At 43.1% G+C, this 14,507-nt stretch overlaps 1 protein-coding gene across 1 annotated transcript in view; it reads left to right on the top strand.

Moving 5' to 3' along the window:
• LRMDA (leucine rich melanocyte differentiation associated) overlaps window positions 1–14,507 on the top strand; it is a 1,004,984-nt gene that overhangs the window by 619,610 nt on the left and 370,867 nt on the right. The gene's annotated exons all lie outside the window — the stretch shown is intronic.

Here is a 14,507-nt window from a genome sequence, read left to right as displayed (position 1 = left end):
GAGACAGAAAGTGGAACGGTGGGTGCCAGGAGCTGCGGGGAGAGAGGATTGATGAGTTATTATTTAATCGGTTCAGAGTTTCGGTTTTGGAACATGAAAAAAGTTCTGGCGATTGGCCTCACAGCACGTGAATGTACTAAACACTACTGAACTGTGGACTTGGAAGTGGCGAACACGGTCAGTTTTGTGTTAGGTTTATTTTACCACTATTAAAAATTAAAAAAAAAAAAAAAGCCGGGGAGAAAGGTAAAGAATATGGTATTGGGGGGCGCCTGGGTGGCTCAGTCGTTAACCGTCTGCCTTCGGCTCAGTGCGTGATCCCAGCGTTCTGGGATCGAGCCCCACATCAGGCTCCTCCTCTGGGAGCCTGCTTGTTCCTCTCCCACTCCCCCTGCTTGTGTTCCCTCTCTCGCTGGCTGTCTGCACTCCAATCCTGGAGCTGCTTCTTACAAGCGGCGGCCCACGGGCCATCCACCGGAAGTATACTCTGAGCCTCCAAAAGGTGATGCTAGTGATAGTACCTCCTTCTCAGGGCTGTTGTAAGGATTAAGTGAAATAAGCTTTGTTGAACATTCATTCTGTATCTGGTACGTAGCAAAGACCTCTAACAGGTATTAGCTGTTGTGACTGCTGCTGCTTGTCTCCTCTGCCTGGGGGAGGGAACCTTGTCGGCGCGTGCTCCCAATGACGACGTTCCATCTCCAACATGTTCTGAAGCTCCGCTTCTCTTACCCTGATGACCCTGCCTCTGTACGCCCAGAGTCTGCTCATCCAGCAGGGAGGGCATCCCTTGTGTGAAACCCGCCAGCACTGCTCCAGCCCGTGTTCACTGAATAGTTCAAATAGCCATACACCTCGTCATGTATCCATTTACTGAGGGCCTACTGTGAACCAGAATGTTGGGAACACAGTGGGAACAAAACCCAGTCCTCACTCTCAAGCAGATGATAGTCTAGTTTTTGTCTACACTGTTTCTTTGATGCTTATCCTTGCATGTGTTAAGTATGTGAAAGCCCTTTTTCACCTTGATATTGTAAGTTGTCTCCACTGAAGTGCTTTGCCTGACTCAGATTCGAAGGAACACAATCGCACTGACTTCTTGGAGTTGGGCAGCCCCACAGAGGAAACCAGGTCATGTACAGGCTTAGAAGAATCCCAGGGGCGGGAAGGACTTGCGTAGAAAACCTGGGCCCGTTACCCTTCCCAGACGTCTTGTAATCATCATCAAGTGGTGGTTATGAGTTTTTTCCCTGAAGAAATATAGAATAATTGGGGAAAGACAAAATAGTAATGAAATACCCATCAATGTGGAAAAAAACAATTAATAACAGCATCAGGTTTGGGCAAGGATGTGCAGAGAGAACACGTCCATATTCCTGGTACCTGCTCTCCTTGGGCGTCACTTGATCAAAGTGAAACCTGTGCTCCAGCAATTTTACTCCTGGGTGTCAGTCCCGGACAAGCACTCATTCTGTGTCCATAGAGACACGAAGTGTGCGTAAGGCTGTTCACTGAAGCATATGGATAATATAGCAAAAAAATAGAAACAGCTTACAGTGGGTTGGATAGCATTTCCCCCAAATATTCGTGTCCCCCTGGAACCTCAGAACATGACTTTATTTGGAATAAAGGTCTTTGCAGTTGTAATTGAGGTAGGACCAGAGGTGAGGTCATTCTGGGTTGGGGGGAGCCCTAAGTCCAATTACTATGTCTTTAGAAAAGAGAGGAGGAGAGGGAGATTTGGATATAGAGACACGGGGAGAAGAAGGTCATGTGAATATGGAGGCACAAGCCAAGGAATACCTGGGGCTACCAGGAACCCGAAGAGACATGGGGGGATTCTTTCCTAGAGCCTTCGAAGGGAGCACGGCCCTACTGACACTTCAGTTTCAGACCTCATAGACCTCCAGACTATGAGAAAATCAATTTCCCTTGTCTAAGCTACCTGATTCGTGGTACTTTGTTACGGCAGCCCTAGCTAACCAGCGCGCAGGTCACTGCCCCTCAGTAGGGGAGCAAGGACACAGCATGTAATTTAGTCATATAACAGCATACTATACAATGGTTAAAACAAATGTTCACTCTCAAAACACAATATTGGGTTAAAACAAGTTGCAGAAATATACTTCCACTATATCATTTATGTGAATCTGTTTAATACTATATATTGTTTATGGATACACACTAATGAAGTAAAATTATTCAGATAAACATGGGATGTGATACACTAACCTTGGGATAGCAGGTAACTTTGTGAAGAGAAAGGTAGATGGAATGAGGCACAGGGCTTTCTTTACCTTTATTGGAAGTATTTTCAGAAAGAAGGAAAATTTGAAGTAAATCAGGTAAAAAATATTAACCTTTATTTAATAGCCAAGGGTACAGAGGCATCTATATATTTTTCCTATCTTTGAGTTGTTTTGTATTTTAAGTTTTTTAAGAAATTGTAAAGTGAGAAAATACATGACAGATACAATGTTGAGTATATGTGAGATACCAAGAAATATCAGTTCCCGGATTTTGAGATCCCAGAAGGCTGTGGTGAATTTGAGTCTGGTGATGGGGAGATTAGGTAGGCAGGAAAGAGTTAGAGGGGAAGGGGGAAGGGCTTTGGATTCATTGCCACCATTTACTTGCTGTGTGATTTTGAACAAATGAGTAAACTCCATGGGCTCCCTTTCTCCGATGCAAAAGAACACCTACACGAAGGTTGGTAAAATAGCAAGTATTCAAGAAATGTTAGTATCCTTCTCTTTGATGTTAGGCTCACCCCAAATTGTCCCTGCTTTTAGTCTATGGTGTGTCACCTGAAAGAAGTGTGTGTGTGTGTGTGTGTGTGTGTGTATAAAATCTTGGAATGTATGATAAGATACCCATGGCTGCCTTTCTGTCCAGAACTTAAAATCTATTAGTGTTTCTTCATAAAGACTAATTTCCTTCCCTTTGAACTTTTCTCTGAATTTTGTCCAGTTTCCCTCCATGCCTTAAACCGAAGGAATGGAATATAGGTGGGATGTCCCGGAGAAAGTGACATCTAATCCAAGTGGAAGGTTGACAATATGGGCATTTGTGTCTCTCCTTGTTAGCCTGATGTCCTTGGGCACCTCACAGTCAATGAGGGGCTCCCCCTGTTGGTCCCACCCCAGGGGCCGCCTTCCTGATGCTCCCTCATTGCTGTACACCTTCCACCCTAACTACCCCCTCCACCTGCCCAGTCCTGCCACTCCCTCCCCTTTCACTGGCTCCTGACACTTTCTTGGCCTCTCTAGGCCCTCAGCCAAGCAACCCTAGAACGTATTTCAGGAGTGGGCTGTTGGCATTTTCAGGGCCTGAGGCATAATATGGCCGTATGCAGATGGGCAAGGGTTACTTTCCCCTGAAGGTTAAATGGTGACCTCAGTCAATGTTTAGTTAGCGTTCACTTAAATGATTTCCCCTGGTTAATGAGTCATGTGCAAATTAGTTGAGGACTTTCACACCCTGCAGTGAACTGGGGTGGTAAGAACTGGTAGTCCTGAAATTGCGTTGTTACATAGTCTGTACAGTGAGGGACCTGCTTAGCACGCCTCTCTGGCGCTTAAGTCCTGATTACAAAAGTAAATTGGTAGGATAAAGTCTGCTGCACTGGAGAACCACCAGATGACGACCTGGGTGCCTGCTTTTCTGAGCTGCCTCAACCTTCCTCCTCTCCATGTTCGGAGGCCTTGTATTCATCCTCTCCCTCTCCGCCGCAACCTCCTAGGTGTGTCATTCCCAAACCGGCTGAGGCTCCCTAGAGTGCCACGGCAGATTCAGAGGGATGCTACAGAATGCTTTAAATGTTTGATGGCAATGCAGCAGTGTGCGACATCTGTCAGACTCGGCGTGAACTAGCAATTCAGGTGGTTCCCACTTTCAGCATTACATCATGGTACATTTCTCTCCATTAGATCGTACCTTTGCAAAGGAGTGTCTTTGCAGCTGTTGCTGTGATTTAAAAAAAAAAATGTGTACGGTATGAAAATCATATGGAGCAGGAAATGCAGATGGCAGTGCCCCCTAAGAAGGATTCCAAGGCCTGGGAAGTCGTGCAGGGCCCAACAAGCACACACATCCCCTTAGTAAACAAGGGTGGGCTTTGAAGAATGAAATAAAAAATGTTTTCTTTCAATATATATATGTTATTTTTGTCAAATGGCGATTAAGTTGTTAGGGCATGAGTGCTTACTAAGTTGTTCCATAAAGTGGAACTGGGGGCATTTCTTTGGGCCTTTGAGCTCCCCGGGAAACACATCTCTGAGACACTATAGGCACCGTGACTGAGAAAGTTTGAGAATTTTTGTTTCAGCTAAAGACGAGCTCTCTTTCCCCTCACCTGCATCAGACCTCCTGCCAGCACTAGTCTTCCTCTGGATACAACACCCTAGCCCTCACATGTCTCTCTTCGCACCAGTTCCTTCTACCTGAAAGAGGAAGCTTTGTTGATTCTTCAAAGAAAACAAAGCCTTGCCTGACTTTACCACACCCTCTGCTCCACGCTCCTCTCTTCCCCTTCCTCCTCCATCTCCCTCTTTCCTTCACGGACTTACTTGAAAACAGTCTGATCCAACTCCTTTGCCTCTTACATCATGTCCATGTTCCCAAAATTCATCTGGCTTTTCCCCCTGGTACTGTATTCATGCAGGTCTCCCCAGTGTCACAGCCAAGTTCCAGAGAGCCACGTATGGTTTCTTCTCAGTCCTGATTGATTTGCCCAACATCTTCCAAAGCTTTCTTCTGCCTCACTTGCCCTTGCATTATTTCCACATCCTCACCACCTCTCTGAACACCCTTCAGCCTCTTTATCAGGTCCCATCTGCCTCTTACTTGTTCACACGGATATCTGTGAGTCTCCATGGCTTCCTTGCCTCTGCTCCCCTTCTCTTCCCTGCTTACTTCTTTCTCTGTTGGAGAGCTCATCCTCTCTTTCAACATGCATTGCACAAATGATCCCCTCTTCCAGCCAACAAACCCATCACTGCCCATATCCATCCAAATCTTGCCACAAGCCTGAAATGCCCATGTCCCACTCCTTTTAAGACTCCCCTCAAATAGTCTTTGTTTGAGAATCCCCTTCTGGTGTCCCTAGAAAGTTTTCCTCTATTTTTTGTCCACCCACAGAACTCTCTGACACTGTTCTCACTACTTCACTGCTTCCATGAACATTGTTCTCCATCTCTTCCCTTGGATGTTTCACCTGTTCCCCAAATGTCAGGTCACCTTTTCCTTCTCCTTCCTTTATCATCTTTTATATACATTCAGTTGCTACGTTTGAACAGTTGATACATTCCAGGTCCTCTCCTCGTACTCTCCTCTTTTCATTTATCCTGTCCTAGTTAATATCCTAATTACTTTCCTCCCAATTAACTGAACCCACCACCTCCAGTTTATCCCAGAATGAGCCCCACTTAAACTGCACAGTGCTACTCAAAGGGTCAACCAGAAGTGCCATTTCACGTGGCCCTGTTGGACCTTTCTTCCCTGTGTAGGTCTTTAGTACCCCCCAGTGCCAACAAGTTCAAACTCCTCATCCTAGCCCTTACTGCTCCTTGTCATTTGGCCTTGATTTGCCTTTCCAACCCAGCTTCACTCAGGTACCTATATCATAGTTGCAATGGACTGAGGTCTCACATTCTCCCCATCCGATGCTTTGGCTACTGCTGGTCCCTATTCCTAGAACATCTTCAGCTCTCTCCTTAATTTATTAGTGTTGCTGCTCACCTTGAGTTCCCCTCTTCCATAGAGCTTTTGGGGAGCTCAAGCCTCTTCCCCATGCAACCCCTAAAACATTTTACTGAACTCTAACTGGGATTGCATTCAAGATGTACAGGGCATTTTGAGGAAAATGAACATCTTAAACAAGTGGACTTCTAGTCCATGAATGTGATGTCTTTATTCATCCATTTAGATCTCTGATTTCTTTCAGCAGTGTTTTTGTAGTTTCCAGAATGTAAATCTTGCTCATATTTTATTAGATGTATACATAAATATTTTATGGGTTTTGTGTTATTTTAAATCATACTATTTCTTCAATTTTAATTTCTAATTGTTCATTGCTAGTTTATAGAAATATAACTTTTCCTCTAACTTTGCTAAGCTCACTTATTATTTCTAGGAGCATTTTTGTAAATTATTTGAGATTTTCTGTATATATAGTCATGTCGTCTGTGAATAGAGACAGTTTAACTTCCTGCTTTCAGTCTGTATGTTCTTTATTTCTACTTATTACTTTATACCACAGCTTAGAACCAACAGTACTTAGGACCAGAACATCTTAGTACCACCATTACACAGTATTAAGTAGATTAGGAATAATGGCAATAGATGTCTTTGCCTTGTTCTCAATCTTAAATGGAAAGTATTTAGTCAGTCATAACTGAGTATGAAATTAGCTATCTATTTTTTGTAAATCCCTTTACCAGGTTAAGGAGTTTCCCTCTGTCTCTAGTTTGCTTAGTGTTTTTATCATAAATGATACTGTATTTTGTCACATGTTCATCTATTGAGGTTAGTATACACCTTAGCTTCCTTGCTCTGTGTGTACAGAGAATAACATGTTTTTTTCAACGTTGAACCAGCCTTGCATTCCCAAGATAGATGTCACTTGGTCATGATGTATTACATTTTTAATTTGTTGCTGACTTTGATTTGGTCATGTTTGTTTAATATTTTTTTAATCTATGTTTATGATGGATATTGGTCTGTAGATTTATTTTCTTGTCATATTTTCACCTGGTTCTGTTATCAGGATAATGCCTTATAAAGTAAGTTGAGAAGTGTTCCTTCCTCTTCTATTTTATGAATGAGTTTCTATAGAATTGGTATTATTCCCTATCTACATGTTTGGTAAATTCATTAGTAAAATTACCTGGGCCTGTAGTTTTTTGTTGGTTTTGTTTTAGTCGTGAGATTCCTAACTGTGTATTTAGTTTCTTTGATTGATATAGACCTATGTAGGTTATCTATTTCTTTTATGGATGAACTTTGGTAATTTTTTGTCTTCAAAGGGATATCAGCTTCATCTAAATTATCAAATATTGTTGCCTGAAGTTTATAGTATTCTTTTATTGTCTGTTTAATGTATATAATATCTGTGTTATTAAAATCTGTATCATTAATGTCTTTTTTCATTCCTAATATTGGTAATTTGTATCTTCTCTCTCTCTTCCTCTCTCTCTCTCTCTCTCTTTTTTTTTCCTTTTCCAGTCTGGCTAGAGGTTTAGCAATTGTGTTGATGCTTTCAAGGAACAGCATTTTGGTACTATTGATTTTTCTTTTTTATTTTATTGACCTTTGCTTTAATCTTTATTAGTTCCTTCTGTAGGATTTGCATTTAATTTGCTCTTATTTTTCTTATTTCTTAACTTAGATTATGGTTTTGATACCTTTCTTTCTTTATAAACATTTAGTCCTATCAATTTCCCTCTGATTATTGCTTTAGCTGAATCCTACAAATGTTATGCCTTTTCATTCCATTAAAAAATACGTTCTGTATTCTCATATGAGTTCTTCCTTGACCCATGTGTTCTAGAGATACCAGTTGTTTGATTTTCCTATACTTAGAGATATTCTAGGCCTCTTTTTTTATTCATTGCTAGTTTAATTTTATATGGTCACATAACATAGTTTGTAGGTTTTCAATTCTTTTTAATGTGTTGAGGTTTGTTTATGGCTTAGAATATGGTTATTTTAGTGAATGTTTCATGTGCATTTGGAAAGGCTGTGTATTTCTGCTCTTTTTTCATACAGAGCTTTATAATGTCAGTTAGGCCAAGTTGGATGATAGTGCTGTCTACTCTATTCTGATTTTTCTACTTATTTTATCAGTCACTGAAAGAAGAACGATGAAATCTCCAACTGCAATTACGGATTTGTCTATTTTTCCTTCATGTATTTTAAAGCTCTATTGAAACGCTAATGTTGTATGATTGTTATGTCACCTTGGTAACCAGACCTCTTTATCATTAAGAAGGATCTCCCTTTATTTTTGGTGATATTCTTTGGGCTACCAGGTAGGGACTTGTTCAGAGATGACCCCTCCCCAACTGGGGGAGACCTCTAGTCTGGGCCCAGGTTTGTTTCCTATCACACCCCCAAGGGTAGAGGGTCTTTAGTCTTTTACCCTCCCCCCAGATGAAATGGGTCTTTATCTCTGCCCCCTCCATGAAAAAATTTGCCATCATAATTTAAGGCTTTTATTCTTAGGGGAGAAGTCATTGTAAGGAGCTCTGTGTCTTTCTAATAGCAACATTCAATCTCCTTCTCCTGTACCACTGAGGACAGATGCCCTTGGACCCCAAGTGTTCCTCTGTGAGCCCATGGTGGGTCCTTGGAGAACAGCAGGTGTGCATTCCCCTTGTGTTTGTAGTTTCAAGGGGTTTATTATTTCTGTTAGCCCACACTTGGCTTTTAGAAATCCAGTAAAAATTTTAACTTATTCCTACCAACTTGTCTGAAGGCCTTATGGTCCTCAGTTCTCTGAGGGGATAAAGATCATGATTTTGCAAATTAGTTAGCTTTCTCTTATTGGGGGTTCATAAGTGATATTCTTTCCAGCTTTTTATATTCCAGGTAGGGGCTGGAAGTCCTACTAATTTATTTTTATTTTATCAAAGCCTTGGTCCACGACAGATTGAAATTTAATGCAAAGCAACAGAAAAATTTTCTTCTTTGCTACAGATTCTTTAAGAAACACCGGTCTGTACCTTTCTTTTTTCTTTTTTTTTTTTTTTAAAGATTTTATTTATTTATTTGACAGAGATAGAGACAGCCAGCGAGAGAGGGAACACAAGCAGGGGGAGTGGGAGAGGAAGAAGCAGGCTCATAGCAGAGGAGCCTGATGTGGGGCTCGATCCCATAACGCCGGGATCACGCCCTGAGCCGAAGGCAGACGCTTAACCGCTGTGCCACCCAGGCGCCCCCGGTCTGTACCTTTCTGAACCAACTTCTATTTTCATCCTGTGCTGCCTTTTGGTGTAATTAGGTTTTGGGGTTGGGTTAGTAAACCTGGCTTTACCAAAAGTTCCACTATGATAGAGTTTGGTGATCTTTACCCATCCTACTTTCCTCCCCTTTTAAAAATTTATTGAGGTGAAATTCATATAATATTAACCACTTTGAACAATTCAGTGACATTTAGTTCATTCACAGTGTTGTGTGACCATCACTTCTTTCTAGTTCCAAACATTTCTGTCGTTCCAGCATAACATCCCTTACCCGTTAAGCTATATAACACCCCCTCTCTTCCCCCAGCCCCCAGCAATGACCTCTATGGATTTATCTCTTCTGGGTGTTTCTTGTAAATGGAATTCTATTATATGGGATCTTTCGTGACTGACTGCTTTCACTTAGTGTAATACTTTCAGGTTCGTCTATATGTGGCATGTATCAATGCTTCATCCCTTTCCATGGCCGAATAACATTTCACTGTATGCATACAGCACAGTTTGTTTATGCCTTCATCTGCTTACGGACCTTGAGCTCTTCCATCTTTTGGCTGTTGTGAATAGTCCTGCTGTGAACACGCGTGGACCTGTACTTGTTGGTGTACCATTTTCTCATTTTATTGAAATGAGAAAGGCATGGAGGTCACCTTTTTTTTTTTAATAATAATTTTTTATTATGTTATGTTAGTCTCCATACAGTACATCCCTAGTTTTTGATGTAGTTTTCCATGATTCATTACTTGTGTCTAACACCCAGTGCACCATGCAATACATGCCCTCCTTACTACCCATCACCAGCCTATCCCATTCCCCTACCCCCCTCCCCTCTGAGGCCCTCAGTTTGTTGGTCACCTTTTAACTATTCACATGTAACAGCCTTCCTTGCTGCTCCTCGGGTGATTTTTTGGGTCTCCTTTTGACCTCTAGCAATTTTACAACCTTCCTAGATGGACGATTTGATATGGCACAATGCAGTTTAGTGTAAAGAAGGGGCTTTTAGCAACCAGAGCTCTCTTGAAAGATAATGAGTTTCCTATTTTGAGGAGAGCTTCAGGTTGCTAACGGAAGAGGTTCTCTATCATGCATGTGTTGGGCTAAGGTGACTTTTAATGTTCTTCTGATCCTGAGAGCCTTTGTGTTCTCACTATAGGTGTGGCGTATAGAACTGCTGATGCATTTCTGGTGGTGGGGTTGTGTGCAAAGGTTTTGAACAAGGGCAACTAACGGAATCGGTCTCATTCTCATGCTTCCTGAGGCTGATGAACATGATTCCAGCCCTTCTGGTTAAGGTAGCATGCTGCAACGATGCGAGAGTGAGTCCAGATAGTAGAGGATAGTTGTATCTGTCTCTAGATTATTCCAGCCAAAATGATCGTGTGTTTTCCATCAGAGTTTTAGCAGCCTCAACGGGGTACAGACTGGTATCTGCCCTTAGACTAAAGCTCCTTTCTTCCAGGTATGGGCGGAATTTTTTCCAGGGTCTGCTGGGGTTTTCATTTTTTGTTTTAGTGTATTTCTTTAATGTCTGTCTGCCACCAGAACATAAGAACCATGAGGGCGAGGACCACAGCTCTTTGACTCTCCAGAGAGACTGCAGGGATGGGACTAGACTTGACTGCGTCACCTGTTCCCTCTTTGTTGCACAAGGTCTAGGTCAGCCCTTCTTTACCCAGTCTGTGTCCTGGTGGGCCGGAGCTGGCCTGATCTCCCAGCCTTCGTTGCCCTGTGTCTGCTGATTGGGTTTGGACAAGGAGAGGTGCCCACAGATCAGAAGGCTAGAGAAGAGAGAAGCAGGGTTATTTCTTCTCCTGTTTTCACCCTGCAGGTTTGTGGTTCTGGCCGTGACCACCCAGGACTATAGTTCATCTCCAGCAGCCCCATCCACCTCTTGGCATAGTTCCAGACCTCACCGCATTTCGCAATGGGTTTCTGCTGTTGCATGCCCCAGGGCTTCAGCATCCCTATTGGTTTTCCATTGTATTAGCTACACTCCTGCAAATAGTTCCTTTTTTTAAAAATCCCAGGTGAATGTGTCTTCTGCTTTTTGCCAGGCCCCTGCTAGGGTCACAAATGTGGGCTGAATTTTTGAATAGATGTGTGGATGGATGGAAAGATGAAGTACTGTGTTTTTGGGTCACTGACTTCCCATTTCACTGGAAGGCCCTATATTATCTGGCCTCTGGATTGCCCCTCCTACACTCTCCCTTCTCAATCTGTTCCAGCCACAGCGGCTTCCTTTCTGCTTCTAGAATACACCAAGCAAGCTGCTGTTCTGGGGCCTTTGCTCTAGCCATTTCTCCTGCCTGGAAGTTTCTTCTCTCAGGCATTCCTTTGGCTAAATTCCCATGAGGCCTTTGCTAAACCTTAATTTTTTCAGTGAGGCTTACTGGACTCACTGTACTTGCCCCCCCCCCCCAACTGATATCACCCAGTAGTCAAGGACCCCTTTCTATCATGCTGAACTTCTTGTTTTTCCAGAACACTTACCATTTGGTAAGAAACTACATTTAACTTATTTAATATGATGCTTAGTATTTATCATCTGTCTCCCCCAGTAGAACTTAAGCTCCACAGAGACAGGATTTTTGTTACTTTTCTTTCCCCCACTGATATAGCCCAAACTCCTAGAACAATGCCAAGTTTATAGTAATAAGTGAGTAGTGCCCCCTCCCCAAAGATATGTCTACCTGGAACCTGTGAATGTGACCTTATTTGGAAAAAGGGGTCTTTGCAGATGTAACTCAGTTATTTCCAAGATTAAATCAACCTAGATTAGGATGGGCCCTACATTCAATGATAAGAGAAAGAGAAACAGGGAAACACATGGCTTTCCATGGAAGAGGGAGGCAGAGATTGGGGTGATGTGGCCCCAAGCCAGGGAACACCTGAAACCACCTGACGCTGGAAGAGGAGAGGAAGGATTCTCTGCGAGAGCTCTCGGAGTATGGGTCCACTTCTACCTTGATTTCGGACTTCTGGCCTCCAGAACTGTGTGAGAATACATTTCTGTTGTTTTAAGCCACCACATCTGGGGCGATATTTTACAACAGCTCTGGGAAGCTCATACAGTGCCCACTAGGCATTTATGGGCTTATTGTTGAATGAGAAAATGAATGAGTGGAGGCGAGCCTTGTTGACACTACCATGACCCCCATTTGAAATAATTCCTCTGCTTTCAATAGTTATCAGTGCCTGTGAATAAATGTGCACCGTCTGACATGTAGGAGGTATTCCAGTTTTGTGTATGGTACACTTTTGTGGTACAAACCGAAGTTTCCTGAATATTTTCACCCACTACATTTAAAAGCGCAAGGTCTTACTTAACCCCCAAATAATTGCTTTCCCTCCAAGCCTGTCGATGGTGTACCGAGAATGAATTCACAAACTACTTGTTCTTCAGGCAGTGGAGGAGAACCCCTATCGGTCTCTAGCCATAAAATATCCCAGTGTCATTTCCCCATTTCCATCCTGAGTCCCTCCTGCTGTACTTAAGCTAATTCTCTGTTATTGTGTCTTCGGAGGAGTCAGTCACCAGCCTCCATGCGATCACCCTTCGTATGCTTGACAAGGGTTATTTAATCTCCCCCAGGCCCACTCTCGGTGCGTGCTGGGCTCGTGATGCAGTGTGGTACTAACTATCGGTTCCTTGTAGGAGACGGAAGGTAAATCAAATTGAAAACACCCTTCCTGTGTAGTGCATCTTCCAAATGTCCTCAGGTCTCTATTACATCTTCTGGAGGCTGCCAGATTCTCTGCGGGACAAGAGGAAGCTGGAGCAGCTTCTCTGTAGCGACAGAAGGTGCCATTAGCAGAAATACATCATCTCCCAGTGGTGTTAGCAATAGCAGAGTCCTGGTCATGTCCATTCTTTTGCCAGAGTGAGAAGAGAGTCCTCAGAGGCAGAAGCTGCTGGTAACAGAGTCTCCATCATTCTAAAATATCCCCCCCGGAGTCCCAGAACAGCTATTTCTGCCCAGACGCAGCGAGAGCTTCAGAGAGCTTATTTCAAGCATTGATCTTTCACCAGGGGGTGGGGTAGAGGGCCGCACATGGCTAATCACTTGCCTTGGCTGGGCTGGATCAGTGCTTCCAGGTGTTGCTCATTAGACCTCTTTTGAAAGAAAACCTATTAACTTAGAACAGTGGTTCTCAAACTGTGGCTTGCAGGGCTTTTTAAAACAGTTTTCTGGGCCCTGCTCCCAGAGTTTCTAATTTAGGAGATCTGGGGCGGGCCCGAGAGTTTACATTTCTCACAGGTTTCCAGTGATGCTGAGTTTGCAGGGACCACAGGTAAGAGTCACCGGCTTGAACGCAGAGAGATGATGTTCTAGGGTTTTGTGCCACCTAGGTATGGCCTCAGTAACCCTGGTCAAGGCAGTTTGGGCCTTTTGGGGTTGGACCAGGACCTCATTCTCACCTTGTTTCTAGAATGAAGGGAAAGACCTCTTGATTCTTGATGGCTTATCTGTTATGGTCCCCCTCCATCTGCCTGGGAAGGGGAGCTCTTCCTCCATGATTCTAGTCCTCACTGGTGTCTGTCAACACTCTTTCCTTCTCTTGGCCCCTCAATCCTGGCGATAACAGCTACCCCTCTTGCTAGTCTCTGGCTACCTCCACTTGCCTGTGTGGTTCCTCTGACCTTGCCCTTTAAAGAGTCCTTTCCTGAAAGGTTGTTCATTTCCACAATTTGTGTTGCATTCTGGTTCCTGGACCCTGTCCTGAGAGAGTCCTCCCTCATGGAAAAAGAATCTTTTCTATGCAGAGACTTAGCTAGAGCAATTAAGTCTTTGTCCTAGGAACAGTCTTGTCACCCAGGATAGAGGCCGAACTACTGCTGAGTCTAAAAGAAATTGGAGAAGAAATGTATACCATATAAACCAGCAACTCCACTTCTTGGTATCTATCCAAAGAAAACATAAACATTAATTTGAAAACATGTATACATCCCTATGTTCATTGCAGCATTATTTACAACCGCCAAGATATGGAAACAACTGAAGTACCTATGAGTGAATGAATGGGTAAAGGAAATGGTATAATACAAACACACACACACACACACACACACACACACACTGGACTATTACTCAGCCATAAAAAAGAATGCAATCTTGCCATTTGTGACAAGATGGATGGATTTTACAGGCATTATGCTAAGTAAATATGTCAGAGAAAGACAAATACCATATGATCTCTCTTATATGTGGAATCTAAGATACAAAACAAAACTCATAGATACATAGAGAACAGAATGGTGGTTGCCAGTGGAGAGGGGGATGAGGGGGTGGACAAAATAGGTGAAGAGGGTCAAAAAGTTCTTTGGTTCTCAGCCGACATTATCACCTCCCCAGGGATGCCTTCCTCCAAGGCAAGACCAGATCCTGCTTTTTGGATGGATACCCAAAGGGGTGTATGCACCTCTCCTTCCAAGCCCTGTTGCCTTGCAGCTTGACATGTCTTTATGTGTTGCTTTGTTCTCCCATTTCCTTTAATAATCTTTAAGCTCCTCAGAACAGGGACCAAATCCTCTTTTGTTCATCATTA

The sequence above is a fragment of the Ursus maritimus genome, unplaced genomic scaffold (assembly GCF_017311325.1).
Source record: "Ursus maritimus isolate PB19 unplaced genomic scaffold, ASM1731132v1 scaffold_7, whole genome shotgun sequence".
In the NCBI taxonomy this organism is placed as follows: domain Eukaryota; kingdom Metazoa; phylum Chordata; class Mammalia; order Carnivora; family Ursidae; genus Ursus; species Ursus maritimus.
The sequence above is the reverse complement of the archived record's forward strand: the minus strand, read 5'-3'. Positions and strand labels throughout refer to the sequence as shown.